The 13,709-nt window shown below is 36.1% G+C and overlaps 1 protein-coding gene across 1 annotated transcript in view; it reads left to right on the forward strand.

The window, feature by feature from the left end:
• The window catches only part of CAAP1 (caspase activity and apoptosis inhibitor 1), a 51,392-nt gene that overhangs the window by 17,623 nt on the left and 20,060 nt on the right, over positions 1 to 13,709 (forward strand). The gene's annotated exons all lie outside the window — the stretch shown is intronic.

A 13,709-nucleotide genomic window follows, 5' to 3' on the forward strand; every position in this document is an offset into this window, starting at 1 on the left:
TTGCCCAGGCTGGCCTTGAACCCCTAACCTCAAGTGATCCACCTGCCTTGGCCTCCCAAAGTGTCTTTTATTATAGTTTTAATTAGAAAGAGACATAACATCAATAGAATTGTCTAAGAAGCTGTAAAGTGACATCTTTCAGTATGAGGTCTACATATACGTGTGTGTGTATGGTATTTAATATACCCTATGTATGTTTTCTTATAACACATTAAATATTTTAAGATACAGAATTATGCACAAGTGTTTATGAACAAGCTTTAAAGATTATAAATTTATCTTTACAGTTTATCTTCTCATATTGCCAGCTTTATATATTCAAATTCTATTTATCCTCTAAGGTCAGCTTTCAAATGTATTGTTTTTTTCCAGATTTCTCTTTCTGTTGCTGTTTTAAAGATTATTTCCCTACTCTTACCATACCTTAAGATAGCTCCTTTTTACTACCAATAGTAACAAGAAAGCAGTAGTCATAAGAAATTTTTGATAGTGTGCTAGTTTGAAACTTGAAATTAATGAGTGTTACAAAAATTTTAATGGGGATGAAGATTAGGAACTGTGAAGATACAACATCCATCCTTTCTAAATACCTTCATTTTTTAAGTGAGAAAATTGATTTCATGGAGGTAGTGAATAGAAAGATGGTTACCAGAGGTTGGGGTGGGTACGGGGAGCGTTTGGGTGAAGAAGGTTAGTTCAGTGGATACAAAAATACAGTTAGATAGAAGGAATAAGTTCTAGTGTTCGGTAGCACAATAAGGGTACTGTAGTTAACAATAATTTATTGTTTATTTCAAAATAGGTAGAAGAGAAAATTTAGAATGTTCCCAGCACAAAGAAATGTTGAGTTTGAGGTGATGGATATTCCATTTATGCAGATTTCATCATTATTCATTGTTTGCTTGTATTTGAAATATCACATATACCCCATAAATAAGTACAACCAGTAGGTATCTGTAAAAAAAATTCTTTTTTTTTTTTGAGACGGAGTCTCACTTTGTTGCCCAGGCTGGAGTGCAGTGGTGTCATCTAGGCTCACTGCAAGCTCCATCTCCCAGGTTCATGCCATTCTCCTGCCTCAGCCTCCCGAGCAGGTGGGACCACAGGTGCCTGCCACCACACCCAGCTAATTTTTTGTATTTTTAGTAGAGACGGGTTTTCACCATGTTAGCCAGGATGGTCTCAGTCTCCTGACCTTGTGATCTGCCCGCCTCGGCCTCCCAAAGTTCTAGGATTACAGGCGTGAGCCACCACGCCCGGTCCAAGTATCTGTAAAATTTTTTAAAGAGTGGAAAAAGGTGAGGAATGGTATTGTCACCTTAGGGAAAAGAAAATGAGCAAATTTATATTTTATTTCAGATTGTCTAAAAACTTTAGCATGTATAGTTTTATAGTGTTTTAAAACTATTAGGAATTGCGACAACATTTGTAAAAGTTACAGATTAAGACAAAACTGCTTAACAACGTAACAATTTTAAGTAAATAGGTAATATGAAGTCTTGGAATTAGAGTGTTGTCTCTGATCGGAGATGGGCTCCGAAAAAGGCTTTATTCCAGTTAAAATAGCACTAAAAATGAGAAGAGGTATTAGTTTGGCGTGTAATATTAGATGATTATGTTCCAAAGAATGTGCTTATAATGAAATTTAAGTCTTGAATAGCACAATAAAATAGTCAGGATTGAGATTTCATATATAAGGAATAAAAGTATAAATACTGTAGGGAAATCTTAGCAGTTTTAAAATTGCTTTCTCTAAATATATTTATGAATTTTAAATGAATGTGCTTTTATTGAGTGATTTTGAGGGAGATGTCAGTGAAAATGATGCTGCATTTTCCTACAGTTAATAAACAGTGTTGAGATAGTATCATAGTTGTAGAAGATAAAGAAATTTTAAAAATCTCAAGTTCTCAAAATAAGTTAAAACACAAAAAGTAGGTACTTTCTCTTTTTGAGGCAGCTGCTCGCTTGTCACCCTGGCTGGAGTGCATTGGCTCAATCACGGGTCACTGCTGAAGTGATAAGTCATCTTTCCACCTCAGCCTCCTGAGTAGTTGGGACCACAGGCATGAGCCATGACAACCAGCTAATTTTTAAATTTTTTGTAGAGACCATGTGTTGCCCAGGCTTGTCTCAAACTCCTTGGCTTAAGAGATCCTTCTGCCTCAGCCACCCAAAGTGCTAGGATTATAGGCTTGAGACACCGCACCCAACCAAAGTAGCTTCTATATGAGTGTTTTGGAGCTGTTGTTTCTAGCCACTACTGCTTTCTTAGTAGAGGATGGGTGTGTTCTAAATTAGTTACCAAATTTTAATTTCAAATTATTAACTTAAAAAAGATGCTTCTAAATAGGCCTTACATTTAGGCAATTTGTATAAATGGAACCATTTTATTTCCATGAGAATATTTAAATATCTAGTATATTCTTTAGGGAATTGTTTGTAATATGAGTAAATCTTTGATAAGAATTATTTTAGGGCATGGTGGCTTATGCCTGTAATCTGAGCACTTTGGGAGGCTGAGGGGGGAGGATCACCTGAGCCCAGGACCTTGAGGCTACAATGAGCTTTGATTGTGCCACTGCACTCCAGCCTGGGCAACAGATTGACACTGTCTAAATATATGTATATATGTATTATATGTATGTCTATCTGTCTATTTAAAATCTCCATTTAAGTTGCCTGTTTTATAAATCTGAAATAAGAGTGCTTTTGTTTAAAATAGAATACATATGTATTGTTAAAATATAAATTGGTTAAAAAGCAAGTTGGTGTCATGTAGTTACTAGTTACTACTTAAAGTGTACTGGTTACTAGTTATACTAGATTTTAGTACATTGTAACAGTTACGTTTCTTATGTAGTCTGCAACTTATTCCACCCTTCAAAACAGGAGTTTCCTGCAGACTGCTATTTATGGTCAGAGTAGGCATTTAGAGAAGATAGAATGAAAGAACACAGTGCATAAATGTAGGAGGTTTAATGACTGCTTTTGCAGTAAGATATTTATTCTTGAAAAATACTGGCTATTCCTTTGGCTCAATCAGTTGTCTTATTGAGAGCAGTAACTAGAGTTACCTGTATAACCACTCTTCTGTTGCTGAACCCTAGCAGTGATATGTGGTAGAACTCTTGCTGTTTGTTAGTTTAATAAATTTTCATGTGTGTATAGAGTTACATAGCCCATCCACTTACATAGCCCAATTGAAAGCCAGAGATTAGCAGCTGCATTAGATTTTTTATTGTATTTATTTATTTATATATTTATTTATTTATTTTGAGATGAAGTCTGGCTCTGTCGCCCAGGCTGGAGTGCAGTGGCATGATCTTGGCTCACTGCAACCTCTGCCTCCCAGGTTCAAGTGATTCTCCTGCCTCAGCCTCCTAAGTAGCTGGCATCTGCCGCCATGCCCAGCTAATTTTTGTCTTGTAATAGAGATGGGGTTTCACCATGTTGGCCAGGCTGGTCTCGAACTCCTGACCTCAGGTGACCCACCCACCTCGGCTTCCCAAAGTTCTGGGATTATAGGCGTGAGCCACCATGCCTGGACTGCGTTACTTTTTCTACTGAGCTATTGTAACACAGCTACTCACCATCTTTTTTTTTTTTTTTTTTAGGACAGAGTTTTGCTGTGTCACCTCGGCTGGAGTGCAGTGGCACCATCTTGGCTCACTGCAGCCTCTGCCTCGCGGGTTCAAGTGATTATCCTGCCTCAGCCTCCTGAGTAGCTGGGATTACAGGCGTGTACCACTGTGCCTGGCTAATCTTTATATTTTAGTAGAGACAGGGTTTCACCATGTTTCCCAGGCTCGTCTCTAACTCCTGAACTCAGGTGGTCTGCCCTCCTCTGCCTCCCAAAGTGTTAGGATTACAGGCATGAGCCACTGCGCCCAGTCTCTTTTATTTTTAATAAGGGAAAAACATCCATGTCCTTTTTAATGAGTTGGAGCCATCCAGTAGGTTCAGCTCATGTCATTAGAACACTAAGAATTTGAATTGTTTCAATTTAGGTGACATATATTCCCTGAATATGTATGTATAAACAGCTTTCAGAGGGGCAATGGTGTTCAGCCAAATGATAACGTCTCTCAGTAAGTGTCAGCAAAACTGAACTTGTTGGGAATAAAAGAGTCCTCCTTAAACCACTATTAATAAACTTAAATGCAATAAAGTGTTTGAGTAAAATTTACTGTGCTCTATAGAACTGCATTGATGGGCAGCATAAATCTGCAGTACATACCTAAGGAAATATTTTTATCAAAAATATAGACCTGCGGGTGGGCGCAGTGGCTCACGCCTGTAATCCCAGCACGTTAGGGGGCCGAGGCAGGTGGATCACTTGAGGTCAGGAGTTTGAGACCACCCCAGCTAACATGGTGAAACCCCATCTCTTCTAAAAATACAAAAATTAGCTGGGTGTGATGGCTCATGCCTGTATTCCCGTCTACTTGGGAGACTGAGGCAGGGGGATCACCTGAACCGGGGAGGCAGAGGTTGCAGTGAGCCGAGATCGCGCCATTGCACTACTCCAGCCTGGGCAACAGAGCAAGACTCCGTCTCAGAAAAAAAATATATGTATATACAAACACACACACACACACACGTATATATGTGTGTATGTATACTTGTGTGTGTGTGTGTGTGTGTGTGTGTGTCTATATACGCATCCCTGAGATCTAGGCCTCTTGGGAATTACCCACTTAGGAAATTGACCTGTGATTCAGACAACTCAGATAACCACTCTGGAATATATCGATTGTTATGTACCAGTTACTTATTTGCTTAACTCTATCGTAGAGAAATTTTAACCTACAAAAAAGACAGCAGTAGGATGAACCCTTGCATATTTATCACTCACTATGTCCCTTCCATATTATTTTAAACACCCTCCTCCCAGTTTTTCTAATCTGATTACTTTGAAGCAAATCTTGATATAGTTACTTTTAAATAGGAAGCAGATAGGCACCTTTCCAGAATCTGTAGAATTTTTCCTTAGAATGGGAGGGCATGAGCTTGTCAGGAGCCCCAGATGGGGTCTTCATTTCAGTCAGGTGTTATGCTTGGCAACTGTTTCCCTGTGGGGAACTTTGAGGGACTTGGGAAGCATTGTTATCTGTTTTTGTAGCTGCCTCTGCGTTAAAAAAAAAAAAAAAAAGTTATTCTTTCTATTACAGAAACCTAACTTTTAAACTGTGTCTATTGTCATTTTTCCATCAGTCAATTTACTGCCTCATCCTGCTGCTCAAGCACTGGGTTAGATGATTAGCAGGTATTTTTCCTTTTTTCTACTCTTTCTCTATCACCTTTTTAAAAGATTGAAGTTTCTCTTAATCCTCTAACTGATTCGTTTTATTAATTGTTCATTTCATTTGAAAAATAAATTCACTAATGTTCACAGTGTCCTAAATTGGTTGTTAATGACTACTCTCTAATAATGCCCATGTACCTCTCCCACCATTTAAACTGTTTGCTTACCAGAGTTACTCGTCTGTGTTTCCAAGGCAATTTATAATTGTGTAATTTAAATATGTAAACAGGTTAACCATTAATAAGAAAAGATTAATTGATTAGATTGTTTTGAGTATGGGAAAACTTGAGTTGCTGAAAAGTTGCACTCAGTTAGCTGTAGGGAAACAATATCTGGAGGGGCATTGTATAAATATAAATGGGGTTTTTTTCCACATTCAGATTTTTTCATTTTAACTAAGCCAAAACTAGAAATGTCAACAATGGTTTATGTGAGTAGAATGATAATGGAACTGTATTCCATGAATTTGTATTAAAGGTAAGGCCATGGCCCCCTAGCCAAAGATTGGTGAATTAAAGATGTGTTTTTAATTTCAAGTTAATAAAAAAATGCTCAAATTTACATGTTTTACTTTAAAAAAGTGTTTCCTGTGTTAAGTTTCTTTTTTATGGAAGTGACATTTTCTGTCTGAGTTAAATAAAAGGAATTTCACCGTATTAGGTTTTATTTTGGTTTATTTTATTTATTTATTTATTTTTTTACTTTTTATTATGAAAAATATCAAGCATATAGAAAAGTAGAAAGAATAGTGTAATCAACTCCCATATACCTGTCATCTAGATCTAACAATTATTATAGTTTTCCACATTTGCTTCATCTATTTTCTTATAGTATTTTCAGTATATTAGACATTTTAAATCTAATTTTTTAATTTTAATATTTGTCTATGCAGTCATATCTTTATAACACTTAACGTAATTAGCAATAATTCTCTAATATGTGATATTCATTTCATATTCAGATTTTCCCAGATGTTCCCTAAAGGTCTTTTACATGTGGTTTCTCTGAAGTAGAGTATAAGCAAGAGTACACATTGCATTTAGTTGTTCTCTCTCATAAGTCTTTTTTAATGTAGTACTGCGTCCACCTTCCTATTGTCTCTTGTTTGCTTTTTTATTAATAAATGAACTTGTTGAAGAAAGTAGGTAAGTTGTCCTGTACACCTGTTGGCTTTATCTGATTGTATCTTCATGGTGTTATTTGGCTTGTTCCTATATCCTCTCAGTTTTCTTGTAAGCTGGGATTTATTAACTTTTTAAAATTATAAGTGTGTTAGTTTCCTGTTGCTGCTATAACAAATTACCACAAACTTAGTGGTTTAAAGCAACACGTATTTATTCTCTCATAGTTCTGGAGGTCAGAAGTGAAAATCAGTTTTTCTGGGCTGAATTCAAGGTGTCAGCAGGGCTGGTTATTTCTGGAAGGTCTGAGAGGAGAATTCATTTTCTTGCCCTTTTCAGTTTCCAGTTGCTGCTTATATTCTCTATCTGTGGCCCTTTCCTTCATCTTCAGAGCATATCACATCATTCTCTGCTTCCAGGGTGATATTGCCATTTCTTCTAACTCTGACTTCTCTTACATCCTTGTAAAATGATTACTGTGACCACATTGGGCTCATCAGAATAATGCAAGATAATCTCCCCATTTCAAGATCCTTAATCACAATCACAAAGTTGTTTTTTGCCGTATGAGGTAACATTCACTAGTTCTGGGAAATTAGAATGTGGGCATATTTGGGGGGCTGTTATTCAGCCTAGCATAATAAGGAAAGAATAGTATGAAACTGAAGATAACGCTTGTTGACTTTCAGATAAAAGCAGAGTTGTATGTACATAAATAATAGATAGATAAATTCAAATAGTACATAAGTTTAAAATGAAGATAAAAACTTTTCTGTTTCACCTTCTGATCTCACGCCATCCTCCTCCCATACTTGTTCTTTCTCCAAAGCAGTACTATACTTCTAAAACTTTTTTGTGTCAAGGACCCTTGGAAGTCTAGTGAAGCCTATGGATTCTTTCTCAAAATGATGTTTGCTCTTTTTTTATTTTAAATTCATGGATTAAAACAGAATTAGAAAGGAAATTAATAATAAAATAGTTAATATTAAAATATTTTGCAATATGGTAATATACTTATGGACATATTAATAAGATCTAGCAGCATTTCTAATAACTTTAATAATTTTAAAGTATAGGATAAGTATAAACAGTATTTTGGATGTGTGCAACAACTATATTATGTGAAAATATGTTGATTTCTAATGATGACAGAATCACAGATACTGCTAATACCTAGAAAAAATGGATTCTAGTGAAAATACAGATGTAATTTTTCCCCATCTGTGGTAGGCTAAAGAAAATCCCCCCCCATAGCCACATCTTAATCCCTAGAATCTGTGAATGTTAGTTTATATAGCAAAAGGGACTGCAGATATGAATAAGTGGGACGGTGAGTTGGGAAGATTTTCCTGTATTGTTTTTGTGGGCTCTAAATGCAATCACTTGGATGTATCTTTATATCCAGTGTCCTTATATGAGGGAAACAGAAGGAGATTTGACAGTCTTTGAGAAGACTATATGATAGAAGCATAAGGAAGCAGAGTCAGAGATGTTGGCTTTGGAGATAGAAGAAAGGGCCTTAAGGCCTGTGAAACAGTGTCTTCTATAGAGCAGCGATCCCCAACCTTTTTGGCACCAGGAACTGGTTTCATGGAAGAAGATTTTTCCATCAGGGAATATGTGGGGTGGATGGTATCAGGCTGAAACTGTTCCACCTCAGATTATCAGGCATTAGATCCCTTGCATGTGCAGTTCACAATAGGGTTCACACTCCTATGAGAATCTATTGTGGGATGGAGCTCAGGCCATAATGCTTGCTTGCCCACCACCGCTCACCTCCTACTGTGCAGCCCGGTTCCTAACAGGCCGCAGATTGGTACCGATCTGCGGCCCAGGGGTTGGGGACCCCTGCTGTAGAGCATCTGGAGGGATTGTGGCCCTGCCAATATATTGATTTTGGGTAATTTATAGCGATTTTAGGCTTCTGGCCTCCAGAATTGGGAGATAATCGATTTTTGTTGTTTTTCAGTCAGCAAGCTGTGGTAGTTTATTACAAAATTCATAGGAAACAAATACACTAGGCAAATTCACAAATCTCCTGAATTCAATCCATATACCTGGCAGTAAAGAGGTGGAGATGGTCCAAGAATCCAAGTTAAGGTCCCAAGCTTCAAAGGTAACCACTGTTAACCTTTTCTTGTGTATCCTCTTATTCAGAAATGTTATACCAGAGTGTTTGTCTTCATGTATTGTCTGTTTTTTAACAACTTACTTATTTGAATTATAAACACATACACATAATACAAAGATTTTAAAAGGATATAGTGAGAGTAAGTCTCTCCATTTGCCATTCCCTATTCTTTCTTCCTATAGGTAACCACAGTAAACCAGTTCTTGTGTCTCCTCCGACAGATATTCTATACATTTACATATGTATGTACATATTTTCTTCTCACACAAATGGTAGCATACTGTACAAACTATTCTGTACCTTTTCCCATTTATTTCTTCCATATAATAATGTCTTTCTCTTTGACTTTGTCCTACCCAGTACATATACTTATGCCTATTTACTATTCCATTGTTTGGTATAGCAGAACGTAAACAGTCTCTTATTAGACATTTAAACATTTTATTAGTGTCCATTTAAAGTTATTTACTGGCCATGTGTGGTGGCTCACGCTTGTAATCCCAGCACTTTGGGAGGCCGAGGTGGGCAGATCACTTGAGGTCAGGAGTTTGAGACTAGCCTGGCCAACATGGTGAAACCCCATCTCTACTGAAAATACAAAAATTAACCAGGTGTGGTGGTATGCGCCTGTAATCCCAGCTACTCGGGTGGCTGAGGCAGGAGAATCACTGGAACCTGGGAGGTGGAGGTTGCAATGAGCTGAGATGGCGCCACTGCACTCCAGCTTGGGCAACAGAGCAAGACTCCATCTCAAAATAAATAATAAATAAATAAAATTAAAGTTATTTACTATCTTTAGTTACTACTACGAAACGTTCCTAAGCCTCAATTTTCTCATCTGGAAAATAGAATCCTACCTCATAGGATTGTTATGATGATTAAATGAGGAAATGATTTAAAGTCTTTTGAATTAGTACTTGCCACATGGTAAGCATTGGAAAAAAATGTTACTGTATTTGTTTTGGAATTTTTACTTGGAATCTGTAACAGTGACTGTTCCTAAAATTCTACTTTATACTGATGAGTATTGGGGATTTCCCCTCCATTCCTTTTATGCTACACAAACCTAAAGAAACCAATACTTTTTTTTTTTTTTTTGAGACAGTTTCTCTCTTGTTGCCCAGGCTGGAGTGCAATGGCACAATCTTGGCTCACCACAACCTCCACCTCCCAAGTTCCAGTGATTCTCCTGCCTCAATCTCCCGAGTAGCTGGGATTACAGGCGTGTGCCACCACGCCTGGCTAATTTTGTATTTTTAGTAGAGATGGGGTTTCTCCATGTTGGTCAGGCTGGTCTCAAACTCTGACCTCAGGTGATCTGCCTACCTTGGCCTCCCAAAGTGCTGAGATTACAGGCATGAGCCACTGCCCCTGGCCAAATTTCTTGTGATTTTTAATCTTTACTATTGCTTAAAAAATTCACTGGTATGTGTCTTTTTTTTTCATTTATTACAAAAATCATTTAGGAGAAAACATATATTTGAATGTACAAAAGGATTTTTCTCACAGTTGAGTTCAATTTGTTATATTGACATTATTTTCTATAAATTCAATTCTCTTAGACACATATAAAGAGCTGACTGTGCTTTTGGGTTGGTAAAGGATCATAAATTGGTTATCTGGACACCACTTAATGTTCTCATATCCTTTGTAAATTGCTATTAGGCTATATAATATGTAGAATGTTCTGCATAACATAATAAGTTTATTCAAAATAACAGTTTTTCAGAAAATCTTTACAGAAAGTATTACTAATCACTGGCAATATTGTGACCTAAAATGCTAGATAGCATTCCACATTTTAAAACCTGCATGTTTGCACCTTTAAATGTCCATACAAAGTGACCTAACGCTGATTTTTGAAGTTGGAAAGGACATTAAAACAGTAATATAGGGATAGAGCAAAGAGGAGATACTATACTTAACTCTTTGATTCCCTTTAGTCACTTTAAAACAGAGCCCACTATTTAGGAAAATGCCTATTCACAAAATCTTGGAGTCGCAGGGTGGGGGACAGTTTATATACAATGAAGCCTTAGAGAATCACGGGTCAGAAAAAGCACTGGGGTGTGGTAACTGACTGTTTGATTTATATTATTTGAGCAGAGGAAACAGATAAGGTTTCCTTCAACAGGTGTAGGATTAAATTTTGCTGTCTGAGGAAGGGGCTTGATGAGGGACACGATAGAGATGTGAGTTGATTTATTTGCCATTATTTTACATTTGGACAAGAAATTTACCCCCACCCCCCATATTTAGAAATATATTTTTAACTTTTAGGGGTTCATATGTGTGGTTCTTTATTAAGTTCCACAGATCTCCCCAGTGTATTACTCTGATTTTAAAAAAATCATTGAACTGTAAGAAAGGATGGACAGTGGATAGCTTGTGGAGGTAAAATAAAGTAAGTTGGACTGATGTTGGTTTCAGAACTTAAATCTCAGTCATAAGTATAGGGCTCTCTTGTGATTCAAGGTCAAGCTTGTAAATTAAGCTGCTTTAAAGGAGTGTTGGAGATAGGAGAAATGAGTTAGAAATATAAAAACAGAGCTGGGTGAGGTGGCTCATACCTGTAATCTCAGCACTTTGGGAGGCCAAGGAGTTCAAGAACAACTTGGGCAACAGGGCAAAATACCACCTTTACTTAAAAAAATTAGCCGGGCATGATGGTGTACATCTGTAGCCCTAGCTACTTGGGAGGCTGAGGTAGGAAGATTACTTGAGGACAGGAAGTCGAGGCTCCAATGAGCTGTGATCACTGCACTCCAGCCTCCTGGAAGACGGGGCAACAACCTGTCTCAAAAAAGAAAAACAGGCGCTTTTTTTCTTTAATTTAAACGGAAGGGAGCACAAAGATAATTGCAAAATTCTTAACTGAAACTGGCTTTGGCAGTGTGTTCCCACCCTCTCCCCATTCTTCTCTTTACAGTTGTTTATAAAATTCTTCCTTAAAGTGTTTGATAGAAATATTTGAATGTCATTTAAATATATATCCTGATTCTGGCACTTAGTATGTCTTACCACCTGAGAGTGGACAAAATTTTTATTTTCATAAAACTAGAAATAAAAAGACCTGTACACATAATTTTCTTACAATTTAAGATATTTCCTTTTTGTAAATATCTTGCCTTTTATGCCATTTATTGGAGATCTTTAAATTGTATTAGAGAACTTTATATTTTAGTCATAAAGTACATCTTGTAAAAATTAGCTAGTATAGATTTTAAATTTTCAAACTATTGAAGACTTTCTGGAATTTTTTTTTCCCATTTACTTAAGGTAATACTGACAGCATCTAACTTCACTTTTCTGCCACAGGGTGGTGTACAGTACTTACTGTCTGAAATTCTGTTTGGCAACTTCAACAGCCTAATAGAATCCAACTTAAAATAGAATGTTGTAGAAGTTCACTTTGGGCACTAAACTAAATTGTTTATGAGAGAAGATAGTCCTTATAGAGGGGTCCAATTTTTATTTAAAGGGTCTCTAAGAGGCTTTCATAGGGAAGGCAGTTATATTGCATTATTATTAAAACATTTGGAAATACTTTCAGACTTATTACAATGTTGCAAGAATAAGAATAGTACAAGAAATATCCATATACCCTTTATCAAGATTTACTTATTATTGACCTTCTATCCCATTTGCATACTTCCTTCTTATATACGTGTTTTTTTTAATGAAACATTTGAGGCTAAGTTATATACACCATGACACTTTTCACTATATGTTACATTGTGTTTTTCAAGAGATAGAGATACTCTATTATGTATCTGTAACACAGTATCAACTTGAGTAAATTTAACATTGATACAATACTTTTATCCAGTTCCCCATTAGTATTTCAGTTTGTCTTTTGACTCACTAATGTCCTCCATAACGTTTTCCCTACCAGTTCAGCAGTCTCAGGTCGTTATAACATTTAATTGTCTTGGCTCTTTAGCAACCCTTTAACCTGGAGTAGATCCACAGCCTTTGTATTTTATAACAATGACGTTCAACTTTCCTTAACAGAACATTACTCATTTCCATTTTGAGTTTGTCTGGTGATTCTTCATAATACAGGTTATATATTCTCAGCTAGAATATTATATAAATGATGTTGTATCTTCCTTAGAGTATTACATATATCCATCCTCCTTATTGGTGATGTTACATTATATTTTGAAGTCTTTTTTTTTTTTTTTTTTTGTAAATTTAGATGTGTGTGTTTAGAAGAATAATTAAATGCAATTCTAGGATGTGTGAAAGCAAATGTTTTCTCTAAAGGAAGATACTTAGACTAATGCTCCCAGTAGGTAAAATCTAATTTGACTGGAAGGTTTGAGGTAGCACATTTTAACTTTAAACCTTGCAAAGCTCTTAATGTAGTATACTTGGATTTAATCTGTCCCTGGATTGCCAAGGAGAATTGTTGATATCCTCCTTGGGACCTGCCAGTCATTCTGGTGAACAAATAAAATCTGAGTAGGTGACTTTGGACAAGTGTAAAACACTGAGATCTCAATTATAAATTTCTGATGTCATAACTAACAGCAAAGCCAAATAATTTTGTATTCTCTGAGTTTGGGCTTGTATTAGTGCAGTTTTAATTTTACAAAACAAACATTTAAGTGCCAGAGGTGCTGACTGGAAAGAATATTGTAAACTTCTCAAAGAAATGATCACAAGTCTTTTTTAATCCTTCGGCTATTTGACGGATTTGTTACTGTTAATGAATAGACACAATTTTGTGAGTAGGAAGATTTCCTAAATATTTCTAGTATGTTAGCCTTAGGTTATGTATAAAAATTCTCAGAAGGCAACAGAGATACCTATTTTGAAGAAAATGGTCACATAGCTCATTTGAACATTTATAATTTCTTGACCTTTTTGCTGAAAAGTATATTAATATTAAGATGGTATAATGCTAAGAAAGCACAATTATTTTGCAGCTGTATTCCAGAACATAGTGAATTGAAACTTTTTTGCATGATCTTACATTTAATCCTTTTACTTTGATTACATATGTATATTACATATAAAATATGTATTTTCCACATACTGTAGACATCAAAGCATTTGAGGTATGAAATTAAATGAATATAAAGTAATTTGAGTGCCAAAATGCTCATTAAATTTAACAGTTGAACTTGAAAAATTATTGGAT

Source organism: Pongo abelii, chromosome 13 (genome assembly GCF_028885655.2).
Source record: "Pongo abelii isolate AG06213 chromosome 13, NHGRI_mPonAbe1-v2.0_pri, whole genome shotgun sequence".
Lineage (NCBI taxonomy): Eukaryota > Metazoa > Chordata > Mammalia > Primates > Hominidae > Pongo > Pongo abelii.